The sequence below is a fragment of the Amblyraja radiata genome, chromosome 4 (assembly GCF_010909765.2).
Source record: "Amblyraja radiata isolate CabotCenter1 chromosome 4, sAmbRad1.1.pri, whole genome shotgun sequence".
NCBI classification, from domain to species: domain Eukaryota; kingdom Metazoa; phylum Chordata; class Chondrichthyes; order Rajiformes; family Rajidae; genus Amblyraja; species Amblyraja radiata.
In genome coordinates this window covers 81,531,585-81,556,992 of record NC_045959.1, presented here as the reverse complement: position 1 = coordinate 81,556,992, position 25,408 = coordinate 81,531,585, and the positions used below count along the sequence as shown (strand labels likewise).

Sequence of the window (25,408 nt, the reverse complement as noted above, 5' to 3'; positions counted from 1 at the left end):
TTGGCTGGTGTGGGAAAGTTAGGCCAAGGGGCTTGTTTCCACACTGTAAACATGACTAACCTAAAAATGTACGTATTTGTATGTTAATAGGCTTCAGTAAATTGTCCCTAGTGTGTCGGATAGTGCTTCTGTACGGAGCTCGCTGGTCGGTGCGGACTCGTTTCCAAGTTGTATATCTAAACTAAACTCAGCAGGCCACACAGCATCTGCGGAGGGAAATGGATAGGTGTTGTTTCAGGTCGAGACCCTTTTTCAGACCGATTGAGTAGAGGGGTGGGGATAGCTGGTAGAAAGAAGTAATAATAATAATAATAATAATGTCTTTATTTATATAGCACATTTTTAGTCAACTTGCATTGACCCCAAAGTGCTTCACATAATTACATCCACACACACAGGCAAAGGTGGGTGAAGTGTCTTGCCCAAGGACACACACAGGCAAAGGTGGGTGAAGTGTCTTGCCCAAGGACACAACGACAGTATGCACTCCAAGCGGGATTCGAACCAGCTACCTTCCGGTTGCCAGCCGAACACTTAGCCCATTGTGCCATCTGTCGTCAGGGGGAAAAGGTGGGGCAAGAGCTGGCAAGTGACAGGTGAATCGGGTAGAGGGGTTTAGTTTAGTTTAGAGATACAGCACAGAGCCGGGCCCTTTGGTCCACCAAGTCCACACCATCCAGTGATCACCTGGTACACTAGCACTATCCTACACGCTAGTGACAATTTCCAAATTTTACTGAAACCAAATTAACCTATAATCCTTTACGTCTATGAAGTGTGAGAAGAAAGCGGAGAACCTAGGGAGAACTCATGCGGTCATGGGGAGAACGTACATGCTCCATACAGACAGCACCCATAGTCAGGATTGAACACCAGGTCTCTGCCACTATGAGGCAGCAACTCTACCGTTATGTCACTGTGCCGCCCCTTGTTGATTTGCCTTTCGTCTTCATATACCACCTCCACACTCAGTTACAATTTCCACTTCTCTCCCAACTCTCTCATCTACCAATCAACCACTCTACCTGGATCCACCTATTACTTGCTAACTCTTTCCTGACCCCTTCCTCCCATTTCTTATCTCCCCTTAACTCCATCAGTCTGAAAAAGGGTCCTGACCTGAAACATCAATTGCCCATTTCCCTTTGCAGATGCTGCCTGACCTGCTGAGTTCCTCCAGCAGTCTGTTTGCTGCTCAAACATCCAGCGCCTGCAGTCTCTTGTGTCTCTCTTTATAGCTAATATCCTCTAATTCAGGCAACATCCTGGTAAACCTCTTCTGCACCCTCCTAAGCCTCCACATCCTCCCTTCAATAGGTTGACCAGAACCACCCACGCTATTCCAAATGTGGCCCAAACCAAAGCTGAGTGAAATGATCTTATAAGGTCATAAGACGTGGAAGCAGAATTAGGCCATTTGGCCTATCGAGTCTCTCTGCCATTCGATCACCTCTCAACCCCATTCTACTCCCTTCTCTCTGTAACCTTTGAAGCCCTTATGAATCAAAAACCTATCAATCTCCGCTTTAGAAATATCCAATGACTTGACCTCCACAGCCGTCTGTGGCAATGAATTCCCCAGATTCACCACTCTCTGACTAAAGAAATTCCTCCTCATCTCCATTCTAAAGGTACGTCCTTTTATTAAGAGGTTGTGTCCTCTGACTCTGCCGCTAGTGGAAACATCCACTCCACGCCCATTCAATCCAGGCCTTTCACTGTTCTGTAAGTTTCATTGAAGTTACCCTTCATCCTTCTGAACTCCAGCGAGTACAAGCCCAGAGCCATCAAACACTCAGCATATGTTATCCCAATCATCCTCGGGATCATTCTCATAAACCTTCTCTGAACCCTCTCCAACACCAGCGCATCCCTCCTCAGAAATGGGGACCAAAACTGCTCACAATACTCCCAAGTGCGTTCTAACCAGTGCCTTATACACTCAGAATTACATACCTGCTTTTATACTCTAGTCCTCTAAAAAATGAATGCTAACATTGCATTTGTCTTTCTTACTACCGATTCAATTTGCAAATTAACCTTTTGGGAATCCTGGACCTGCACTTTTAAGTCCCTTTACCCCTTCAATTTCTGAATCCACTCCCTACTTAGAAAATAGTCTACACTTTTATTCGTACTACCAAAATGAGTGAGCGCGCACTTTGCTACGCTGTATTCCATCTGCCACTCCTTTGCCCACTCTCCCTACCTGTCCAAGTCCTTCTGCAGACACCCTGCTTCCTCTACCCCACCTGCCACTTCATCTAGCTTTGTATCATCTGCAACCTTGGCCACAGAGCCAGCAATCTGTGCCGGGGACAGAGTTAATCATATCACTGTGGGTTTGAGGTCACATTGAGACGAGATTACATTAGGACGCCAGCTTCCATCCCCTCAAGGGCATGGTGAACCCAGCAGCCTTTTTATCACAATCTAGTGGTTTTGTGGTCATCTTTATTTTTTCGTTTTGTTGACATTGCAGATGGCTAACTACATTTAAATTCTCTCGATGCCTCATTACTAGTCTCATAATTGAACCACCACACTACCATCCGACCCTCTGATACAGGTCATGACGACCCATCCCTTGGATCTTTTAAGGGTTTTAATTTATCTTTTGAAAGGTAACCAGCTTCTCTTCTATCCTTCTGATCCTCCTCCCATCCTCACACTTGTCTCGCTTTCCCATAACCCACCCCCATCACCGCTTGTGGCCTACAACCCCTCTGTGTGAGCTCTTTTAAGGAATCTCGCCCCCTATGGACTCAAGTCCCACTTGCAGGACAATATAGGCTGAAACCCCTGTGGGTTATGGAGGCGGTGCCACACTGCCAGCCGTGCTGACTCTTGCATGAAATATTCAGCTGAGGTCTGGTCTGCTGCTGAGGGTGAATGTGAACATGCTGTCCCGTGATGCCACTGTGCAGTGCCCTCGGTGCCACCAGATCACTAAGGGCGACACTGTGGCACAGCTGGTAGAGCTGCTACATCATAGCACCAAACCCAGGTTCGATCGTGACCTCTGGTGCTGGCTGGCTGTGTGGAGCTTGAATGTTCTCCCCAGGACTGTGTGGGCTTCCTCCAGGTGCTCTGGTTTCCTCCCACCTCCCACAAGATGTGTGCGTTTGCAGGTTAATTGGCCTTTGTTTAGTCGCCCCCAGTGTGTGGGAAGTGGATGAGAAAGTGGGATGACATAGAACTAGTGAAAACAGGTGATCGATGGTAGGTGTGGACTCGGTGGGCTGAAGGGCCTGTTTCCATGCTGTATCTCTAAACGAAGAGCATTGTTGATAAATTGCCTGCAATAGAAGCAAGACTCAGATGCTTTGGCCCTTGAGCTTGGTGTGATTTTCAGCTGGTTGAAGGCAACTTTGTGCATAACAGCAGTGTCTCCACTTCAAAGGCACTTCCTTGGTTGTGAAGTGGTTTGGGCTTTCTGAAAGAGATGCAAAGGGCACATATAAACACCAGCCTTTATACCTGTATAAAGGTATATTACAACAGGTAACATTACAACGTGTTTGATCAGGCTTTGATGCATGTTATGGTAAAGAATAATAAATATGCTGGAAAGGTTCTGAGGGATATGGGCCAAGCACAGGTCATTCTGCATCTGCAAAGTGTTTAGTTTAGAGATACAGCGCGGAAATAGTCCGTTCGGCCCATCGAGCCTGCGCTGACCAGAGATCGCCCCATACACTAGCGCTATCCTACAAACTAGGGACAATTATAATTTTACCAAGCCAATTGGCCTACAAACCTGTACGTCCTTGGAGCATGGGAGGAAACCAGAGCCTCCGGAGAAACCCCATGCAGGTCACGGGGAGAACGTACAACAGCACCTATAACCTACCGAATAGTGAAAGAGGCCTGGATAGAGTGGATGTGGAGAGTGGGCGAGTCTAGGACCAGAGGTCATAGCCTCAGAATTAAAGGATGTTCCTTTGGGAAGGAGATGAGGAATTTCTTTAGTTAGAGGGTGGCGCTGACTTTAACATCGCGGAGTCCTGGGATCCTTTGCCGAGGTTCGCCAGTGTTGAATCTCCGCCCGGCTCGGCCTGTGGACTTTGGGAGCTGTGGTCCCGGTAAGCAGCGACCGATTCAGAAACTCCAAGCCGCTGAGAGTGTTCTTCTGTTCCAACGTCGGAGTTCCGATCATCCCGGCCAGAGGGCCTGAACATCGGGTGAACAATAAGGAAGATGACTGAACTTTATTGCCTTCCCTCGGAGTGCGAAACGTTGATTCTACTGTGTGGGGATGTCCGTGTTAAAATCTATTGTGTATTGTGTACTTTTTATTCGTATGGCTGTGTGGTAACTCAAATCTCACTACCAATTGGTGCATGTGGCAATAAATGTCACTTGAACCTGAATCTGTGGAATTCTTTGCCAGAGGGGGCTCTGGAAGCCAAGTCAATGGATAAGGCAGAGATAGATAGGTTCTTGATTAGTACGGGTGTCAGGGATTATGGGGAGAAGGCAGGAGAATGGGGTGGAGAGGGAAAGATAGATCAGCCATGATTGAATGGCGGAGTAGATTTCGGTGACTTCGGATGATGGGCCGAATGACCTAATTCTTCTGCTATCACTTATGAACTTAAGAGCACCCGTGGTCAGGTTTGAACCCATGTCTCTGGTGCTGTAAGGCAGCAACTCTACCGCTGCACCACCTTGCCACCCAACAACAACATATGGTCCGTTGGTTGGGTCAGGGGGAGGTGCACTTAAGAAGGGAGCTGGATAAGTTTCAGAAGGAAAGAAAATGCAGAGGAGACTGTAGGGAAGGGAGTCTGAGCTATAAGGAGAAGTTGGGCAGGATAGGACTCTGTGGAAACAGGCCCTTTGGCCTAACGTCCATGTCGACCAGCGTTTATTCCCGCACACAGTGGACAATTTACAGAAGCCAATTAACCTACAAACCTACACAACGTTACACCTTGGAGTGCAGGAGTCTGAGGGGTGATCTTATAAAATCATGAGGGGAATAGAAAGGTTGAATGCACAGAGTCTTCAGAGGAATCAGTACTAGAAGATTTAATAGGAACCAGGGGGGAAACCTTTTCAGTCGAGGGGTGGGAGGTATATGGAACAAGCTGCCAGAGGAAGTAGTTGAGGCTGATTCATTGGCAGCATTCAAAAGTCAGTTGGACAAATACAGGGATAGGAGAGATTTCGAGGGGAATGGGGCAAAAATGGGAAAATAGGACTAGCTTAGATGAGGAATCTTGGTCAGCATGGGCGGGTTGGCCTGAAGGGCCTGTGTCCGTGCTGTATGAGTAGATTGCACCAGAATAAAGATTGAGAATGCAAAAATGTGAACGATCTGCTTCCACGCCGTTCCGTGAATTACTTGTCAAATATACCTCACAGCTGTTGCCTTTGACCAGGCAGCTGGTGCATTGTACAATACACAAACAAAACCATGACTCGCATTACATCTGAGGTACTGCCTGCCATATCTATGAGCCATGACTAATGCTTTAAGTACATGTTGCGTGACTAGTTCACTGAGTGTTTGCCAAATGTTTCAAGACTCTGCTCGAGACATATGGGTCCAGGTGCAGCCCTCCGAGGACGGAGACGCACATGAAAGACGCAGTATATCACGCAGACGTGTGGACTGACAAGATAAATCCCCAAAGCTGCAAGCTGCAGCAGCTCCAGGTTTCTGGCGAGATCCCGGAATCCAGGATTAAAACGCTGGCGACCGGCTCAGTTCTGCTGCAGCCACGAATCTCTTTCCCGTGCTAGACTCTCATCCCAACTTGGGAGGGAGGCTTTTGCTGTTCGCTGGCCTGTGGAGATTTGGCCTGCAATGAGTCTTGGAACAAAGTAGAGATTTTCTTGCTCATCTGACAGAGCGTGCGAGTGAATAAGATGGATTTTCATTGAACACTGAATCATTGATTGGAAGGGGGAAGTGGTCCACCCACTGCTGCTTTCCAGCAATCTCAACCCAGTGCAGACTGAGCCTAGAGAGGGTCGCTCAGTAAAACTTCTATCACAGTAACAGCACAAAAGAAGCTGCCTCCCCACCCCACCTACTTCCCTGTCGGTGCCAGCTCTGCACAGCTGGTCTCACTTCCCCCTTCCTCTCCTGCAACTACAGAATATTTTTCCTTCCTTTGCTGTTCCAATTCAAATTTGAAAACCGCAATTGAATCTGCCTTCATCAACTTGTCGTTCAAGCATTCCATCTGCAAACCACTTGATGTGTTTACACGTTGCGAGCTGCTTCCCCCCCCCCCCCCCCCAACCACTGGTCATTGCCTGTTAATCTTTCCTCTCCAGTCCTCGTCCGTTGCACCAATGAATGCATTTCTTCCCTGTTGGAGGCCCCTCATAATTTTAAATACCTCTATCATTTTGGGAAGGCACAGTGGTGCAGTGCTAGAGCTATTGCACTACAGCGCCAGAGACCCGGGTTCGATCATGACTACGGGTGCAGCGTGGCCATTCTCCCTATGACCGTGTGGGTTTTCTCCGGGTGCTTCTGTTTCCTCCCACACTCCAAAGGTCATAAGGAATAGGAGTAGAATCCGGCCATTTGGCCCATCAAGTCGACTGCCATTCAATAATGGCTGACCTATCTCTCCCTCCTAACCCCATTCTTCTGCCTTCTTCCCATAACCTCCAACACCTGTACTAATCAAGAATCTCTCTATCTCTGCCTTAAAAATATCCACTGACTTGACCTCCACAGCCTTCTGTGGCAAAGAATTCCACAGATTCACCACCCTCTAACTAAATAAATTTCTCCTCGTCTCTTTTGCTAAAAGAACTGCCTTTATTTCTGAGGCTAAGACCTCTAGTTCTAGACTCTCCCACTAATGGAAATATCCATCATGAAAAGATCTGCAGGTTTGTAGGTTATTTGGCTTAGGTAACATTGTAAATTGCCCCATGTGTGTAGAATGGAGTATGGGGTGATCGCTGGTCGGCATGGACTCAGTGTGCCGAAGGGCCTGTTTCTGCACCACATCTCCAAAGTCTAATCACTCCTCTGCTTCGAGCCAGTCCCCACACGCGTGTTGCTCGCCCAGAGGGCTTTCTGTGATGGGAAGTGTGCACTAAATCTGCTTGGAATTTCCTGGCTCCATGCTATCAGAGGGAGCTGTAATGTTACAAAGTTTTAAATTGAACGCTTTAGGATTTTGGCGGGCTCTTGGGCAGGAAGGACGCTGGGAGCTGAAATGTTGGGGTTCAGAAAGAGACACTGAATTGAATCATTGACAGATTCAGCATGAAACGGGCCCACCGAATCCATGCTGACCCATCAATTACCCCATTCAAATTAAATCTTATTCCACTTTCTCATCCACTTCCTACATGCACAGCGGCATAACTGGTAGACCTGCTGCCTCACAGCGCCAGAGACTCGGGTTCAATCCTGCCCTGGGGTGCTGTCTGGGTGCACAGTTTGCACCTTCTCCCTGTGACTGCTTGGCATTCCTGCGGGTGCTCCGGTTTCCTCCCATATCCTAAAGATTTACTAGTTGGTTAATTGGTCTTTGTAAATTCCATTCATAAGGAGTGGATGCAAGATTGGGATAACTTTGAACTAGTGTCAATGGGTGATTGATGGTCAGCATGGACATAGTGGGCCGAAGGGCCTGTATCCGCACTCTATCTCAAAGCTAAACCCAAGGGAATAATCTACAGAGGCCATTAACCTACAAACCTGCAAATCTTTGGGATGTGGGTAGAAAATGTAGCACCTGGAGGAATCACAGGGAGAACCTGCAAACTCCACAAAGACAGCACCCGAGGTCAGGATCAATCCTCCGTCTCTGGCATTGAGGGGCAGCAGCTCCACCACCTGCTCCACTGATTGGTAGCAAATAAATATAGCAAATGCTGGAAATACACAGCAGGTTAGTCAGCATCTCTAAAGGGAGAAGACAGTTTAATGCCCCTTACATTTGTGTGCCAGTTCAATGAAGATTGGTTTTCCAGTATTTTGCTCTTATTTGAGTTATAGTTAAAGCTCATGTTCGTGGAGTTATGGAATAGTATACACGTGAACCTCAGCAAGTGATGCTCTTGAGTAACTACTGGATAGAGTGGATGGGGAGAGGATGTTTCCACTAGTGGGAGAGTCTAGGGTCAGAGGTCATAGCCTCAATAAAAGGACGTACCTTTGGGATGGAGATGAGGAGGAATTTCTTTAGTCAGAAGGTGGTGAATCTGTGGAATTCATTGCCACAGACGGCTGTGGAGGCTGTCAATGGATATTTTTAAGGCAGAGATTGATACATTTTTGATTAGTATGGGTGTTATGGGGAGAAGGCAGGAGAGTGGGGTTGAGAGGGAAAGATAGATAAGCCATGGTTGAATGGCGGAGTAGACTAGATGGACCGAATGGCCTAATTCTGCCTCTATAACTCATGAACTTGCAGTGTTCAGGTGACGTTGTCTGTTTCAGTCTTCTCTGTCAATCAAGCTGGAAATCTCTGACCTTCCTCTACCCCCCTCCCCACAACGTACCGCAGAGTTGGAGATAGCTATAGAGTCGTACAGCACGGAAACAGTCCGCTCTGCCTCCCCATGTCCACGCCAACCATTAATCACCCATCCGCTTTAGACTTTACATTTAGATACACCGCAGAAACAGGCCCTTCAGCCCACCGAGTCGGTGCCGACCAGCGATCACACTGTGTACTAGGGACCATTTACAAATTTACCAAAGTAAATTAACCTACAAACCTGTACGTTTTGGGGGTAAAACCTGAACATCTGGAGAAAACCCATGCGGTCACAGAGAGAATGTGCAAACTTCGTACAGACAGCACCTGTAGTCAGGATTGAACCCGGATCTCAGACACTGTAAGGCAGCAACTTTACCACTGCGCCAGTGAGCTGCCCTAATACTCCGTGAGACTATCTGCCTCTACCATCCACACTGGAGTCACAAAGCATAGTAATAAGCCACTCGGCCCACCACATCCACCCTGACGTGGGCATCCATCATTGATCCCATTTTCCAGCACTTGGACTGTAGCCTTCAACACCTGGGCAAGTCAAATCCTCATCTAGATACCCTTTAAAGGCTCTTAGTGAATCTGCTTCTACCCCTCTGGTTTCATGGTATTTACCCTATTCGAGTTTTACAGTATTTACCATATCTGTGCTCCTGATGAATTTGTACCTATTAGGAACCTGCTCTGCAACAAGGAGAGAAATCCCAGGCTCGCCAGCCTCTCCACATAACTGAAGCCTCCATCCCAGGCCACATCCAGACCACAGATGGACACAAAATACTATCTGAAGAAGGGCCTCGACCCAAAACGTCACCCATTCCTTCTCTCCTGAGATGCTGCCTAAGTTACACCCGCTAAGTTACTCCAGCAATTTATGTCTATCTTCGGTGTAAAACGGCATCTGCAGTTCCTTCCTCCCTCCCTCCCTCCATTCCTCAGGACTTGGTGGGACGCTCTCATCCATCATGTAGGCTCTGAATGAGGGCCTCAACCCGAAACTTTACCCTATTCCGTTTGTACAGAGATTCTCCAGCATTTTGTGTCTATTGTTATATCCGATGACCTTGTGTCTGCAAAGGCCTGTATTTCTTCCAAAACCGTTAACTTTTGCGTTGTTTTTGCTGGGCATTTAGCTTTCAACTCATTACAGCATCTGTTACTGATTATCGTCCAGATTTGTCCTTGATTTCATTCTTTTTCCTTAATTCTAAAATCCTCCCACCATCTTCCTCAGTCCATACATGCGACTAGTCTTTCTTCATAATAAAATTTAATGAAACACTTTTTTCTTAGTTTAACGTTGGCTTGTTCTAATATATTTGCTCTTTTTGCTACGGTTGGTTTTGCTTTTGTCATTCTCTCCCACGTGACTGCAAGATGACCTCTAATAAACTATTTCCATATGGGAATGATGTTCATTTGTTTGCAGCCAATGTGTTCCCTTAATGTTCGGATTGTTACTTTAAACCAGCCTGTCCCATCTTGAGGAGGGGCAACTCTCCCTGCCCCCCCCCCCCATCCACCACCTCCTAGGTCTGCTGAGAGGGAGGGGAGGGGGAAAGGGAGTTGTGTTGTGGGGTGGCCATGGGTCAAATATTATGGGCAAGTAGGTGTTGGCAAACAGTGCCTCTGACTCTTTAATCATGTTGGACTTGATATAGATGTTCATAAAGAACAAAAATAAACAAGAAATACATACCGCTGTTATGAGTGTAGAACTGGCCCACACCCCCATAAAGGGAGGTTGCAATTCTATTGTTCCGGGCATTTGTAGGATGGAGCGGCATTTGAATATGTTGGGAACCATTGCTATAAACAGGAAGGTTTATAACCCATGACTGGATACCACTGCACCATGCATCTAGATTGATTGAAAGATACAGCATGGGAAGAGCCCTTCAGCCCACCGAGTCCACGCCGACCAAGGACACTGTTGTACAGAGAGTGTTGTGCCGACACTGGTACTATGTTATCCTACTTTCGTGTTCTCTCCCTAAGCACCAGGGGCTATTTACAGAGGTCAATTAACCCCTACATACCTCTATAAATCTTTGGGATGTGGTAGGAACTGGAGCACCCGGAGGAAACCCATGCGCCACAAGGAGAATGTGCTAACTTCACACAGACAGCACCCGAGGACAGGATCGAACCCGGTCTCCGGTGCTGTGAGGCAGCAGCTCTACCAGTTGCACCACTGTGCCGCCCTATATGTATTGCTCGACTTTGTTTATGACCAGATCTTTTAGTTTTCTTTTGCTGGCTGTTTGGAACAGTCTTCAATCCAGTAGCCCCTAACAAAACCTGTAGAGCTACAAAGGCCCTTCAACCCAACCCTTCCCTTTTGTCCAGATTGTCTTGAGTGAACTTGTCCCACTTGCTTGCACCTGGTCCATATCCCTCCAAATCTTTCCTGTGCATATACCTGTCCAAGTGTCTTTTAAATGTTGTAATAGTGCCGTCTCTACTACTTCCTATGCATTGCAGTTTGTGTAGTTAAAAATAAAAGTTGCCCCTCTGGTTCCTTTAAAATCTGTCCTCTCTCACTTTCAAACTTTGCCCACTAGTTTTTGACTTCTACACGGGGTTTAGACCTTATCAAGGCCTCTCATGATTTGATATACTTCTATGATGTCAGAAGTTGGATAGGCACATGGAAAATGGAGAGATAATGATCACATGTAGGCCTAGGAGATTAGTTTAATGGCGTTATATTCGGCACGGACATCGTGGACCAAATGGCTAGTTCCTGTGCTGCACTTTTCCCTATGTTCTTGTCCCTCCAAGTTAGCAGAATATTATGTTGTTATGCTGTTGCAAGTAGAAATTTTGTTGTTCCATTGTTGGTACATATGACAATTAAACACTTGTGGGAATTACATTTAGCCCAAGGAATAGAGGGCAATATCTACCCTGATATTATTCATCCAACTCAAGTTGTAGCGTCTATTGTCCGATGCACAAGTACAGAGATGTACAGGTACAATGAAAATCTCGCTTGCTGCAGCATCGCGGGCAACGCACCAAACATAACTTACACATAAATTCTACAAGATGGTGCAAAGGAAAAGACTGCAAAGAAATAAGATATTAGTGTAAAACACAATTAGAAACGACTCCGTCGTGTTCCGTTGCTGAGGTGCGATAAAGGGCCTGTCCCACTGTACGAGGTAATTCAAGAGTTCTCCCAGGTTTTCCCCTGATTCAAACTCGGAGAATGTCCGTAGCGGGTCTGTAGGAGTTTGTGGATGTCTCGTAGCGGCTCGTACGAGTAACGGTAGGTACCCGGGAAATCAGGTAAACTCGTGACGTTCTTTCAACACTGTGAAAAATGTCCACGAGTAAACAAAATACTCGTGATGAAAAATCTTTTTACTTTTTACTCGTACGAGCCGCTCCGAGACATCCACGAACTTCCCGCTACGGACAATCTCCGAGTTCGAATCAGGGGAAAACACAGGAGAACTCTTGAATTACCTTGTACAGTGGGACAGGCCCTTTAGGGTTGTGCAGGTCGGTTCAAGAACATGATGGTTGTAGGAAAGTAGCTGTTCCTGAATTTTATGGTGTGGGGCTTCAGGTTTCTGTAGCTCCTGCCAAATGGTATCGGCAAGAAGAGGGCACTGCCCAGCTGGAGGGGATACGATATTGGCCTCTTGATGCTGTGCCCATGATGGACCGGGCTGGGTCCACTGCTCTCTGCAGCTTCTTCCGCTCCTGTGTGTTGGAATTGCCATATCAGGTCATGATGCAACCGGTTAGAATACTTTCTTCAGTGCATTGGCACAGCTGGTAATGTTGCTGCCTCACTGTGCCAGAGACCAGGATCAATTCTGACCTCGGTCTGTGTTCTCTCGACAACCACGTGGGTTTTCTCCGGGTGCCTCTGTTTCCTCCCACATTCCAAAGACGTGTGGGTTTGTGGGTGAATTGGCCTCTGTGAAATTGCCCCAATAATGTAGGGAGTGAATGTGAAAGTGGGATAACTTAGAACCAGTGTGAATGCGTGATGGATGGTCAGCGGGAACTTGGTGGGACGAAGGCCCTGTTTCCACGCTGTATCTCTAAAGTAAAATAAAGACTTGTTAAAGTATATCGCCATTATTGGGATCATATTCAAAGATGGTACCACAATTCATTCATCCTGTTCCATTAACCATTAGGGTGACACAGTGGTAGAGGTGCTACCTTACAGCGCCAAAGACCCAGGCTCGGACCTCACTTTGGGTGCTGTCTGTACGGAGTTTGTACGTTCTCCCTACGACCGCATGGGATTTCCCCGGGTGCTCCAGTTTCCTCCCACACTTCAAAGACGTACAGGTTTGTAGGTTTATTGGCTTCGGTACAGATTATAAATTGTCCCGAGTATGTATGATAGTGCTAGTGTTTGGGGAAGATGTATGGCTGGTCGGCACAGACTCGGTGGGCTGAAGGGCCTGTTTCCACGCTGTATCTCTAAGCTAAAGGTCTAAAGTGGCCCAGTCATTACCCTGGCAGCTCGGAGCACTAACACATGGGGGACCGCGTTCCAGGTGGGCCATTAAGGTACCTTCTGCCACAGAGGGTAGTTGAGGCCAGTTCATTGGCTATATTTAAGAGGGAGTTAGATGTGGCCCTTGTGGCTAAAGGGATCAGGGGGTATGGAGAGAAGGCAGGGATGGGATACTGAGTTGGATGATCAGCCATGATCATGTCGAATGGCGGTGCAGGCTCGAAGGGCCGAATGGCCTACTCCTGCATCTATTTTCTATGTTTCTATTAAATGCAGCTGCACTTGCCTTTCCTTTGTCTCAGCTGCATGTTTGAACATCAGTGTTTCCTGATCTTCTCCCAGTTTTTTACCCCAAAATACATTCCGAATCAACACCACTTAAAAAGAATAATTGGTCGGTCATCTGGTAGTGGAATTCCACAATATGGCTACAAAGTGGCGTGTTATTTACTGGTAACTCTGGCAGTTAAGTCCCTTCACCTCTTCTACAGTGCCTCTGGGTGCTAAGTCTGAAGCTCACAAGCTTATTAAAGGGGTGGGTCCAGGATTAGGAAACAGCTGTGTGCTTTTATTACCGTTTACTAAAGTTTGAAATCCCATTTGTGAAAGGGAAGAGAAGGCTTATCCCAGAACAGCACCTTCTTCTACAAGGTTGTGCTACGATGCATTGATATTATGCCAAAGATTCATTCCAAAATGCCTTCTTTGAATTAAACCGTCATTTTTTTTGTAACCTGATAGGTTGTTATCGTAGATAGACACAAACAGCTGGAGTAACTCAGCGGGACAGGCAGCATTTCCGGAGTTCCTCATGGTAGGCTGCTCTGGAAGGTTAAATCTCATGGGATCCAAGAAGAGATACAGTGCCCTCCATAATGTTTGGGACAAAGATCCATCATTTTTTTATTTGCCTATGTGCTCCACAATTTGAGATTTGTAATAGAAAAAAATCACATGTGGTTAAAGTGCACGTTGTCAGATTTTAATAAAGGCCATTTTTATACATTTTGGTTTCACCATGTAGAAATTAAAGCAGTGTTTATATATAGGAGCCCCATTTCAGGGCACCATAATGTTTGGGACACAGCAATGTCATGTGAATGAAAGTATTTTGTTGCATATCCTTTGCATGCAATGACTGCTTGAAGTCTATGATTCATGGACATCACCAGTTGCTGGGTTTCTTCTCTGGTGATGCTCTGCCAGGCTTGTATTGCAGCCATCTTTAGCTTATAGTGTTTTGGGGGCTAGTCCCCTTCAGTTTTCTCTTCAGCATATAAGAGGCATGGTCAATTGGGTTCAGATCGGGTGATTGACTTGGCCACTCAAGAATTAACCATTTTTTAGCTTTGAAAAATTCCTTTGTTGCTTTAGCAGTATGTTTGGGATCATTGTCTTGCTGTAGAATGAACCATCAGCCAATGAGTTTTGAGGCATTTGTTTGAACTTGAGCAGATAGGATGTGTCTATACACTTCAGAATTCATTATGCTATTACCATCAACATTTTTATCATCAATGAAGATAAGTGAGCCAGAACCTTCAGCAGCCATACATGCCCAGGCCATAACATCCCCACCACCGTGCTTCACATGACGTGGTATGCTTTGGATCTTGGGCAGTTCCTTCTCTCCTCCGTACTTTGCTCTTGCCATCACTCTGATACAAGTTAATCTTCATCTCATCTGTCCACAAGACCTTTTTCCAGAACTGTGGTTGCTCTTTTAAGTGCTTCTTGGCAGACTAACCTGGCCATCCTATTTTTGCGGCTAACCAGTGGTTTGCATCTTGTGGTGTAGCCTTTGTATTTCTGTTCATGAAGTCCTTGACAGTGGTCATTGACAAATCCACAACTGAAGAGTGTTTCTGATCTGTCGGACAGGTGTTTTGTTTTTTTTTCTTTATTGTAGAGAGAATTCTTCTGTCATCAGCTGTGGAGGTCTTCCTTGGCCTGCCAGTCCCTTTGCGATTAGTAAGCTTACCAGTGCTCTCTTGCTTCATAATAATGTTCCAAACAGTTGATTTGGAACTGTTTGGAACCTAAGGTTTGGCCTTAATCTAACAGATTTATTCTTTTCTTCTCAGTTTCATAATGGCTTCTTTGATTTTCATTGGCACAACTTTGGTCCTCATGTTGATAAACAGCAATAAAAGTTTCCAAATGTGATGGAAAGACTGGAGGAAAGACTAGGTGCTGAGAGCTCTCTTTTACCTGCATTAAGGAGGCAATTAAACACACCTGAGCAATTACAAATGTTTGTGAAGCCATGTGTCCCAGACATTATGGTGCCCTGAAATGGGGGGACTATGTATAAACACTGCTGTAATTTCTACGTGGTGAAACCAAATGTATAAAAATGGCCTTTAATAAAATCTGACAATGTGCACATGTGATTTTGTTCTATTACAAATCTCAAATTGTGGAGTACGGAGTTGGATGATCGATCAGCCATGATCATATTGAATGGCAGTGCAGGCTCGAAGGGCCGAATGGCCTACTCATACTCCTGCACCTATTTTCTATGTTTCTATGTTTTCTTACAATGCTCCTAGCATTAAAATATACACATTTAAGAAACCCACCACCTCTTATTCTCTGTTTATTATCTTTTTCTTTTTTCACCCCTACATGTTGGATCTGAGTGCTTCCCTTCTCTGCCTCCTGCCTCACACACTGTCTACTAGCTTTCTCTATTTGAGTACCTCCCCCCAACCATTCTAGTTTAAAGTCTCCCCAGTAGCCTTTGCAAATCTCAAAGATAAGATTTCCCCTTTATCCTTAAACTGTGACCCCTTGTTCTGGACTTCCCCAACATCGGGAACAATCTTCCTGCATCTAGCCTGTCCAACCCCTTAAGAATTTTGTAAGTTTCTATAAGATCCCCCCTCAATCTTCTAAATTCTAGCGCGTATAAGCCGAGTCTATCCAGTCTTTCTTCATATGAAAGTCCTGACATCTCAGGAATCAGTCTGGTGAACCTTCTCTGTACTCCCTCTATGGCAAGAATGTCTTTCCTCAGATTAGGAGACCAAAACTGTACGCAATACTCCAGGTGTGGTCTCACCAAGACCCTGTACAACTGCAGTAGAACCTCCCTGCTCCTATACTCAAATCCTTTTAGGTAAGAAAGGTGGATAAGCTTAGAGCCTGGATTGACACCTGGAAGTATGATGTTGTGGCGATCAGTGAAACATGGTTGCAGGAGGGCTGTGATTGGAAACTAAATATTCCAGGATTTCATTGCTTCAGGTGTGATAGAATTGGAGGGGCAAGAGGTGGAGGTGTTGCATTGCTTGTTGGGGAAGATATTACAGCAGGATAGATTAAAGGTCTCGTCTAGGGAGGCTGTTTGGTTGGAACTGAGAAATGGGAAAGGTGTAGCAACACTTATAGAGGTGTATTATAGACCATTTAATGGGGAGCGAGAATTGGAAGAGCAAATATGTAAGGAGATTGCAGATATTAGTAGTAAGCACATGGTCGTGATTGTGGGAGATTTCAATTTTCCACACATAGACTGGGAAACACATTCTGTAAAAGGGCTGGATGGTTTGTAGTTTGTAAAATGTGTGCAGGATAGTTTTTTGCAGCAATACATAGAGGTACCTACTAGAGAAGGGGCAGTGCTGGACCTCCTGTTAGGAAATGAGACAGGTCAGGTGGCGGAGGTATGTGTTGGGGAGCACTTCGGGTCCAGTGATCACAATACCATTAGTTTCAATATAATTATGGAGAAAGTCAGAACTGGACCAAGGGTTGAGATTTTTGATTGGAGAAAGGCTAACTTTGAGGAGATGCTAAAGGATTTAAAGGGAGTGAATTGGGATATTTTGTTTTATGGGAAGGATGTAGTAGAGAAATGGAGGACATTTAATGGTGATATTTTAGGAGTACAGAATCTTTATGTCCCTGTTCGGTTGAAAGGAAAGAGTAATAATTGGAAAGAGCCAAGGTTTTCAAGGGAAATTGGACACTTGGTTCGGAAAAAGAGAGAGATCTACAATAATTATAGGCAACATGGAGTAAATTAGGTGCTTGAGGAGTATAAAGAATGTAAAAAGAATCTTAAGAAATAAATTAGAAAAGCTAAAAGAAGATATGAGGTTGCTTTCGCAAGTAAGGTGAAAGTAAATCCAAAGGGTTTCTACAGCTATATTAATAGCAAAAGGATAACGAGGGATAAAATTGGTCCATTAAAGAGTCAGAGTGGACAGCTATCTGTTGAGCCAAATGAGATGGGGGAGATATTGAACAATTTCTTTTCTTCGGTATTCACCAAGGATAAGGATATTGATTTATGTGAGGAAAGGGAAACAAGTAGAGTAGCTATGGAAACTATGAGGATCAAAGAAGAGGAAGTACTGACACTTTTGAAAAATATAAAAGTGGATAAGTCTCCAGGTCCTGTTGAGGGACATCCCTGGGACATTGAGGGAAGTTAGTGTAGAAATAGCAGGGGCTATGACAGAAATATTTCAAATGTCATTAGAAATGGGAAGGGTGCCGGAGGATTGGCGTACTGCGCATGTTGTTCCATTGTTTAAAAAGGGTTCTAAGAGTAAACCTAGCAATTATAGACCTGTTAGTTTGACGTCAGTGGTGGGCAAATTAATGTAAAGCATACTTAGTGATAATATATATAATCATCTGGATAAACAGGGTCTGATTAGGAACAGTCAACATGGATTTGTGCCTGGAACGTCATGTTTGACTAATCTTAAATTTTTTGAAGAGGTTACTAGGGAAATTGATGAGGGTAAAGCAGTGGATGTTGTCTATATGGACTTCAGTAAGGCCTTTGACAAGGTTCCACATGGAAGGTTGGTTAAGAAGGTTCAATTGTTGGGTATTAATGGTGGAGTAGCAAGATGGATCCAACAGTGGCTGAATGGGAGATGCCAGAGAGTAATGGTGGATAACTGTTTGTCAGGTTGGAGGCCGGTGACTAGTGGGGTGCCTCAGGGATCTGTGTTGGGTCCACTGTTGTTTGTCATATACATCAATGATCTGGATGATGGTGTGGTAAATTGGATTAGTAAGTATGCAGATGATACTAAAATAGGTGGTGTTGTGGATAATGAAGTAGATTTCCAAAGTCTACAGACAGATTTAGGCCATTTGGAAGAGTGGGCTGAAAGATGGCAGATGGAGTTTAATGCTGAGGTGCTACATCTTGGCAGGACAAATCAAAGTAGGATGTACATGGTAAATTGTAGCGAATTGAGGAATGTAGTTGAACAGAGGGATCTAGGAATAACTGCATAGTTCCCTGAAGGTGGAATCTCATGTAGATTGGGTGGTAAAGAAAGCTTTTGGTGTGCTGGCCTTTATAAATCAGAGCATTGAGTATAGAAGTTGGGATGTAATGTTAAAATTGTACAAGGCATTGGTGAGGCCAATTCTGGAGTATGGTGTACAATTTTGGTCGCCAAATTATAGGAAAGATGTCAACAAAATAGAGAGAGTACAGAGGAGATTTACTAGAATGTTGCCTGGGTTTCATTAACTAAGTTGCAGAGAAAGGTTGAACAAGATAGGTCTTTATTCTTTGGAGCGCAGAAGGTTAAGGGGGGACTTGAGTAGGCTGGGACTCTATTCCTTGGAGCGCAGGAGGACGAGGGGTGATCTTATAGAGGTGTATAAGAAGATCATGAGAGGAATAGATCAGCTAGATGGACAGAGTCTCTTGCCCAGAGTAGGTGAATCGAGTACCAGAGGATATAGGTTTAAGGTGAAGGGGAAAAGATTTAATAGGAATCTACAGCAGGACTCAGAACTGCTGTAGCTTTGGGAGCAACAACAGCAGCAGGAGATTAGCAAGAGATACGACTGATTGGCTCTAGCCCAAGTGGGAGGAGAGAAGTGAGTCACTGCTGGGAAAACAGTTGAAAACTGAGGAATTTGGTTTGTAAATTGGTAAATCAGGCAATTTATCAGTCAATTTAAGCAAGACTGCTCTTAGCGAGCGGCAGTGAGTGAAGTGCCCTGTGATTAAAGTGCGAGTCTTTGGCTCGAGAGTCTTCGGAGAGGAGGCTGAGGAGAGGAGACTACGCAAAACACTGCAGAGGGAGAGACGAAAGAAGGAGATGTCAGGCAAACTGATTCAGTGTGATGCTTGCAGTATGTGGGAGGTCAAGGACACCGCTGGTGCCTCTGGCTGCTACAAATGCGAAAAGTGCATCCAGGTAGAGCTCCTGAAGGGCCGTGTTGGGGAACTGGAGAAGCAAGTGGATGACCTCCGGTTCGTCCGAGAAACGGAGTCGTTCCTCGACAAGTCCTACAGTACGATTGTTACACCTAAGGTACTGGAAGAGAGAAGGTGGGAGACAGTGAGAACGGGAGGGAAGCATGGAATGCCAACGTCCCCGGGTGTTGTACCTCTTGTGAACAGGTTCACCCACTTAGAAGCTGTCGGGACAGAAGAGGTGTTTACACTGGGCGGCGGACTGGCTTGTGATGCGAATAGGGCTGTTGAGCCAAAACCAAAAAGGCCTAAGGCAGGCAACGCCATTGTAGTAGGAGACTCCATTGTGAGAGGTACGGACAGGGGTTTCTGCGGCAACAGACGGGATGCGAGGATGGTGTGCTGCCTTCCTGGTGCCAGGATCCAGGATGTCACGGACAGAGTGCAGAAAATCCTCAAGGGAGAAGGTGAACATCCGGAAGTGGTAGTGCATGTCGGCACAAACGATGTCGGAAAGAAGGGGATGAATATTCTGCAGCGTGACTTTAGAGAGCTTGGAAAAATGCTGAAAAGCAGGACCTCCAGGGTTGTTATCTCCGGTTTGCTTCCAGTTCCTCGTGCTGGCAAGAGCAGGAACAGGGAGATACGGGACCTGAACGTGTGGCTGAGGAACTGGTGCACGGGGCAGGGATTTAGATTCTTAGATCACTGGGATCTGTTTTGGGGTAAGGGGGAACTGTACAAAAGGGACGGATTGCATCTTAACAGGTGTGGGACCAGCATTCTGGCAGGCAGGTTTGCCACTGCTACACGGGTGGTTTTAAACTGAATAAGGGGGGTGGGGTGTCGAATGGGCTAGTGGAGGATGGAGTTAAAGGGAAAGGGTTTCTTAAATGTGTGAGCGTAGAGACAGAGGGGTGTAAAATGAGGGTAGAAGCAATAGGTAGCAAGGTGAAAAGTAAAAGTGGCAGGCCGGAAAATCCAGGGCAAAAATCAAAAAGGGCCACTTTTCAACAAAATTGCATAAGGGGTAAGAGTGTTGTAAAAACAAGCCTGAAGGCTTTGTGTCTCAATGCAAGGAGCATTCGTAATAAGGTGGATGAGTTGAATGTGCAGATAGCTATTAATGACTATGATATAGTTGGGATCACGGAGACATGGCTCCAGGGTGACCAAGGCTAGGAGCTGAACATCCAGGGATATTCAATATTCAGGAGGGATAGAGAGAAAGGAAAAGGAGGTGGGGTAGCGTTGCTGATTAGAGAGGAGATTAACGCAATGGAAAGGAAGGACATTAGCTTGGAGGATGTGGAATCGGTATGGGTAGAGCTGCGAAACACTAAGGGGCAGAAAACGCTGGTGGGTGTTGTGTACAGGCCACCTAACAGTAGTAGTGAAGTTGGAGATGGTATCAAACAGGAAATTAGAAATGCGTGCGACAAAGGCAAAACAATTATAATGGGTGACTTCAATCTACATATAGATTGGGTGAATCAAATTGGCAGGGGTGCTGAGGAAGAGGATTTTTTGGAATGTATGCGGGATAGTTATCTAAATCAACATGTAGAGGAACCAACGAGAGAGCAGGCTATTTTAGACTGGGTATTGAGTAATGAGGAAGGGTTAGTTAGCAGTCTTGTTTTACGTGCCCCCTTGGGCAAGAGTGACCATAATATGGTTGAGTTCTTCATTAGGATGGAGAGTGACATTGTTAATTCAGAAACAATGGTTCTGAACTTAAAGAAAGGTAACTTTGAGGGTATGTGACGTGAATTGGCCAAGATTGACTGGCAATTAATTCTAAAAGGGTTGACGGTGGATATGCAATGGAAGACATTTAAAGACTGCATGGATGAACTACAAAAATTGTTCATCCCAGTTTGGCAAAAGAATAAATCAGGGAAGGTAGTGCATCCGTGGATAACAAGGGAAGTCAGGGATAGTATCAAAGCGAAGGATGATGCGTACAAATTAGCCAGAAAAAGCAGCATACCGGAGGACTGGGAGAAATTCAGAGACCAGCAGAGGAGGACAAAGGGCTTAATTAGGAAAGGAAAAATAGATTATGAAAGAAAACTGGCAGGGAACATAAAAACTGACTGCAAAAGTTTTTATAGATATGTGAAAAGAAAGAGATTAGTTAAAACAAATGTAGGTCCCTTGCAGTCAGAAACAGGTGAGTTGATCATGGGGAACAAGGATATGGCGGACCAATTGAATAACTACTTTGGTTCCGTCTTCACTAAGGAAGACATAAATAATCTGCCGGAAATAGCAGGGGACCGCGGGTCAAAGGAGTTGGAGGAATTGAGTGAAATCCAGGTTAGTCGGGAAGTGGTGTTGGGTAAATTAAATGGATTAAAGGCCGATAAATCCCCAGGGCCAGATAGGCTGCATCCCAGAGTACTTAAGGAAGTAGCTCCAGAAATAGTGGATGCATTAGTAATAATCTTTCAAAACTCTTTAGATTCTGGAGTAGTTCCTGAGGATTGGCGGGTAGCAAACGTAACCCCACTTTTTAAGAAGGGAGGGAGAGAGAAAACGGGGAATTACAGACCAGTTAGTCTAACATCGGTAGTGGGGAAACTGCTAGAGTCAGTTATTAAAGATGGGATAGCAGCACATTTGGAAAGTGGTGAAATCATTGGACAAAGTCAGCATGGATTTACAAAAGGTAAATCATGTCTGACGAATCTTATAGAATTTTTCGAGGATGTAACTAGTAGCGTGGATAGGGGAGAACCAGTGGATGTGGTGTATCTGGACTTCCAGAAGGCTTTCGACAAGGTCCCACATAAGAGATTAGTTTACAAACTTAAAGCACACGGCATTGGGGGTTCAGTATTGATGTGGATAGAGAACTGGCTGGCAAACAGGAAGCAAAGAGTAGGAGTAAACGGGTCCTTTTCACAATGGCAGGCAGTGACTAGTGGGGTACCGCAAGGCTCAGTGCTGGGACCCCAGCTATTTACAATATATATTAATGATCTGGATGAGGGAATTGAAGGCAATATCTCCAAGTTTGCGGATGACACTAAGCTGGGGGGCAGTGTTAGCTGTGAGGAGGATGCTAGGAGACTGCAAGGTGACTTGGATAGGCTGGGTGAGTGGGCAAATGTTTGGCAGATGCAGTATAATGTGGATAAATGTGAGGTTATCCATTTTGGTGGCAAAAACAGGAAAGCAGACTATTATCTAAATGGTGGCCGACTAGGAAAAGGGGAGGCAGCGAGACCTGGGTGTCATGGTACACCAGTCATTGAAAGTGGGCATGCAGGTGCAGCAGGCAGTGAAGAAAGCGAATGGTATGTTAGCTTTCATAGCAAAAGGATTTGAGTATAGGAGCAGGGAGGTTCTACTGCAGTTGTACAGGGTCTTGGTGAGACCACACCTGGAGTATTGCGTACAGTTTTGGTCTCCAAATCTGAGGAAGGACATTATTCCCATAGAGGGAGTGCAGAGAAGGTTCACCAGACTGATTCCTGGGATGTCAGGACTGTCTTATGAAGAAAGACTGGATAGACTTGGTTTATACTCTCTAGAATTTAGGAGATTGAGAGGGGATCTTGTAGAAACTTACAAAATTCTTAAGGGGTTGGACAGGCTAGATGCAGGAAGATTGCTCCCGATGTTGGGGAAGTCCAGGACAAGGGGTCACAGCTTAAGGATAAGGGGGAAATCCTTTAAAACCGAGATGAGAAGAACTTTTTTCACACAGAGAGTGGTGAATCTCTGGAACTCCCTGCCACAGAGGGTAGTCGAGGCCAGTTCATTGGCTATATTTAAGAGGGAGTTAGATGTGGCCCTTGTGGCTAAGGGGATCAGAGGGTATGGAGAGAAGGCAGGTACGGGATACTGAGTTGGATGATCAGCCATGATCATATTGAATGGCGGTGCAGGCTCGAAGGGCCGAATGGCCTACTCCTGCACCTAATTTCTATGTTTCTATGTAATCTGAGGGGTCACACAAAGGGTGGTGGATGTATGAAACAAGCCTTAAAGTAGAGACTATCCCAACATTTAAGAAGCAGTTAGACAGGTATATGGATAAGACCGGTTTGGAAGGATATGGACCAAAGGCTGGCAGGTAGGGCTAGTGTAGCTGGGACAAGTGGGCAAATTAGACCAAAAAGCCTGTTTCCACTCTAAAAGGAATAGGTGACGTTTCGGGTTGAGACCCTTCTTCAGATTGAGAGTCAGAGAAGAGGGGAATGAGAGATACACGGTGATATAGAGAGATATTGAACAAATTCATGAATGAATGATCTGCACAAAAGTAGGGATGATCAAGGAAAGGTGGAGCCCACAATGGTCCATTGTCAGCTGTGGACTAGGTGATAACGAGTTATACAGACAGTGAAGCTCAACAGGACGACTGTGAAACTAGTACAGTGACTAGGGTGGGGAGGGACGGAGAGAGAGGGGATGCAAGGGTTACTTGAAGTCGAGGAAATCAATATTCATATCGCTGGGTTGTAAGCTGCCCAAGCGCAAGTGGCGGCTGCACTTATTGAAGGAGTTCAATGCCTAAGACAAAGGCTCTTCCACCTCTTAAGAGCCCTCATGGACTATTCAAGTTGATGAAACCCGATCGTTATGCCTTTTGGCAAACCTAATATCTGACTTTGAAGCTTATAAGGACTTGTGGGTTTCAAACATGTAGAATCCGGAATAACATTTCTGTAGGGAATTCTTCTGCAGAAATTTGACCAGCAGATTGTGAAGTTAGTGCACTGAACCCACACTGTTCAAAAGAAGGAGCCCATTGTTTGCGAAGGAAGAGATTAGGCTGCGTTCAAATTGAAAGAAGATTTAGAACAGTGGAATTGTTGTTCTTCCAGTCTTGTTGCTCTAACTGAGAGTTTTTCGCATGATCCACTGCAAATTTAGTCGGACACAGATATAGAAACCTGCATGCGTTTTGCTTTTACAACTTCTGAATCTGAAAATTATGATCATGCAATGTGCTTATTTAGAAGTGCCATATCTTTACGTTTGTGTTTTGAGTTTATTTAATGTCACATGTGCCGAAGTACAGGGAAAAGCTTTTGCGATGTGCTAACCAGTCAGCGGAAAGACTATACATGATTACAATCAAGCCACCCACCGTGTACCGATATATGATAACAGGAATAACAGGAAAAGGCTTTAGTGCAAGATAAAGTCGAGTAAAGTCCAGTCAAAGATAGTCCAAATGTCTCCAATGAGGTGGATACAAGCTAAGGACTGCTCCATAGTTGTCGATAGGATAGTTCAGTTGCTTGACAACAGCAGGGACAAATGTAGTTCCATATCTCTTGACTCCTTACAGAATTGTTGTAGATCTTTTCTCCATTGTAAAGGAATCGATGACGTTTCACAGAGCTACAGTAGAAAAGCAGCCTAAATTTCAGGTTGGAATCTACTCTGAATACCAGTGCAACCTGTGTTGTGTTGTATTGAAGCCACCTGCATTGGGGCTGTTGGTCTCCTGTAATTAATGCTCTGCTGTATATTCCACTGTCCCTGCAATCATTATTGCATCGCACAGCAATAGAACATAGAACGGTATAGCACCGGAACGGGCCCTTTGGCCGACAATGTCCGTGCCGAAAATGATGACAAGAGCAACACTTATCTGCCTTCATGTACTCCATATCCCTCCCTTTTCTTTATAACCATCCAAAAGTCTCTTAAATCCCACTCTTGTATCTAGCTCCACCACTGTCGACTTATCCTGTTGTGCTCTTTGGGGTGGGGACACAGCTCCAGTTAACTTGTCTATCCCGGCGACAGTGTGTCGCTTCTGTGCTTGCCTGCACACATCTGTTCAAAGGATGCATGAACACTTTCTCTGAGAAATAGAGCCCGTCATTTTATCCTTTCTTCTTTTAACAGCTCTTTAACCCCTTGTTCCATAAATCTGATCTGGTTGCCTTAGAAATGTTGGAATGTCTTAAAATCCTTGGGAATGAGCAGTTAATTAAAACCACTGCTCTTGGCAGAATCTGGAATGTGTTGCAAAGTTCTGTTTTCAGTCATTGGAACCAGCAGGCACTATTCCCCCACCCCCTCCTCCTCCTCCTTCTCTCACGCTGCCCTGACTTTCTCCCCCACAACTGTTGACTGGCACCACGACTAGTGACTACCCTTGACACCTTCCCCAATACTAACACATTGATCTTTTCAGGGTTTATGGATGGAATACATGTTGGACAATAAGCAGAAGTGTCTCTGCTTGTCATCACTTCCTGTTCCAGCAGGAAGTGGTGCATA

General features: G+C 45.3%; 1 protein-coding gene across 2 annotated transcripts in view; it reads left to right on the top strand.

Annotated features, from left to right (window-relative positions):
* twsg1 (twisted gastrulation BMP signaling modulator 1) overlaps positions 1–25,408 on the top strand; it is a 51,050-nt gene that overhangs the window by 10,230 nt on the left and 15,412 nt on the right. The window lies entirely within an intron of this gene.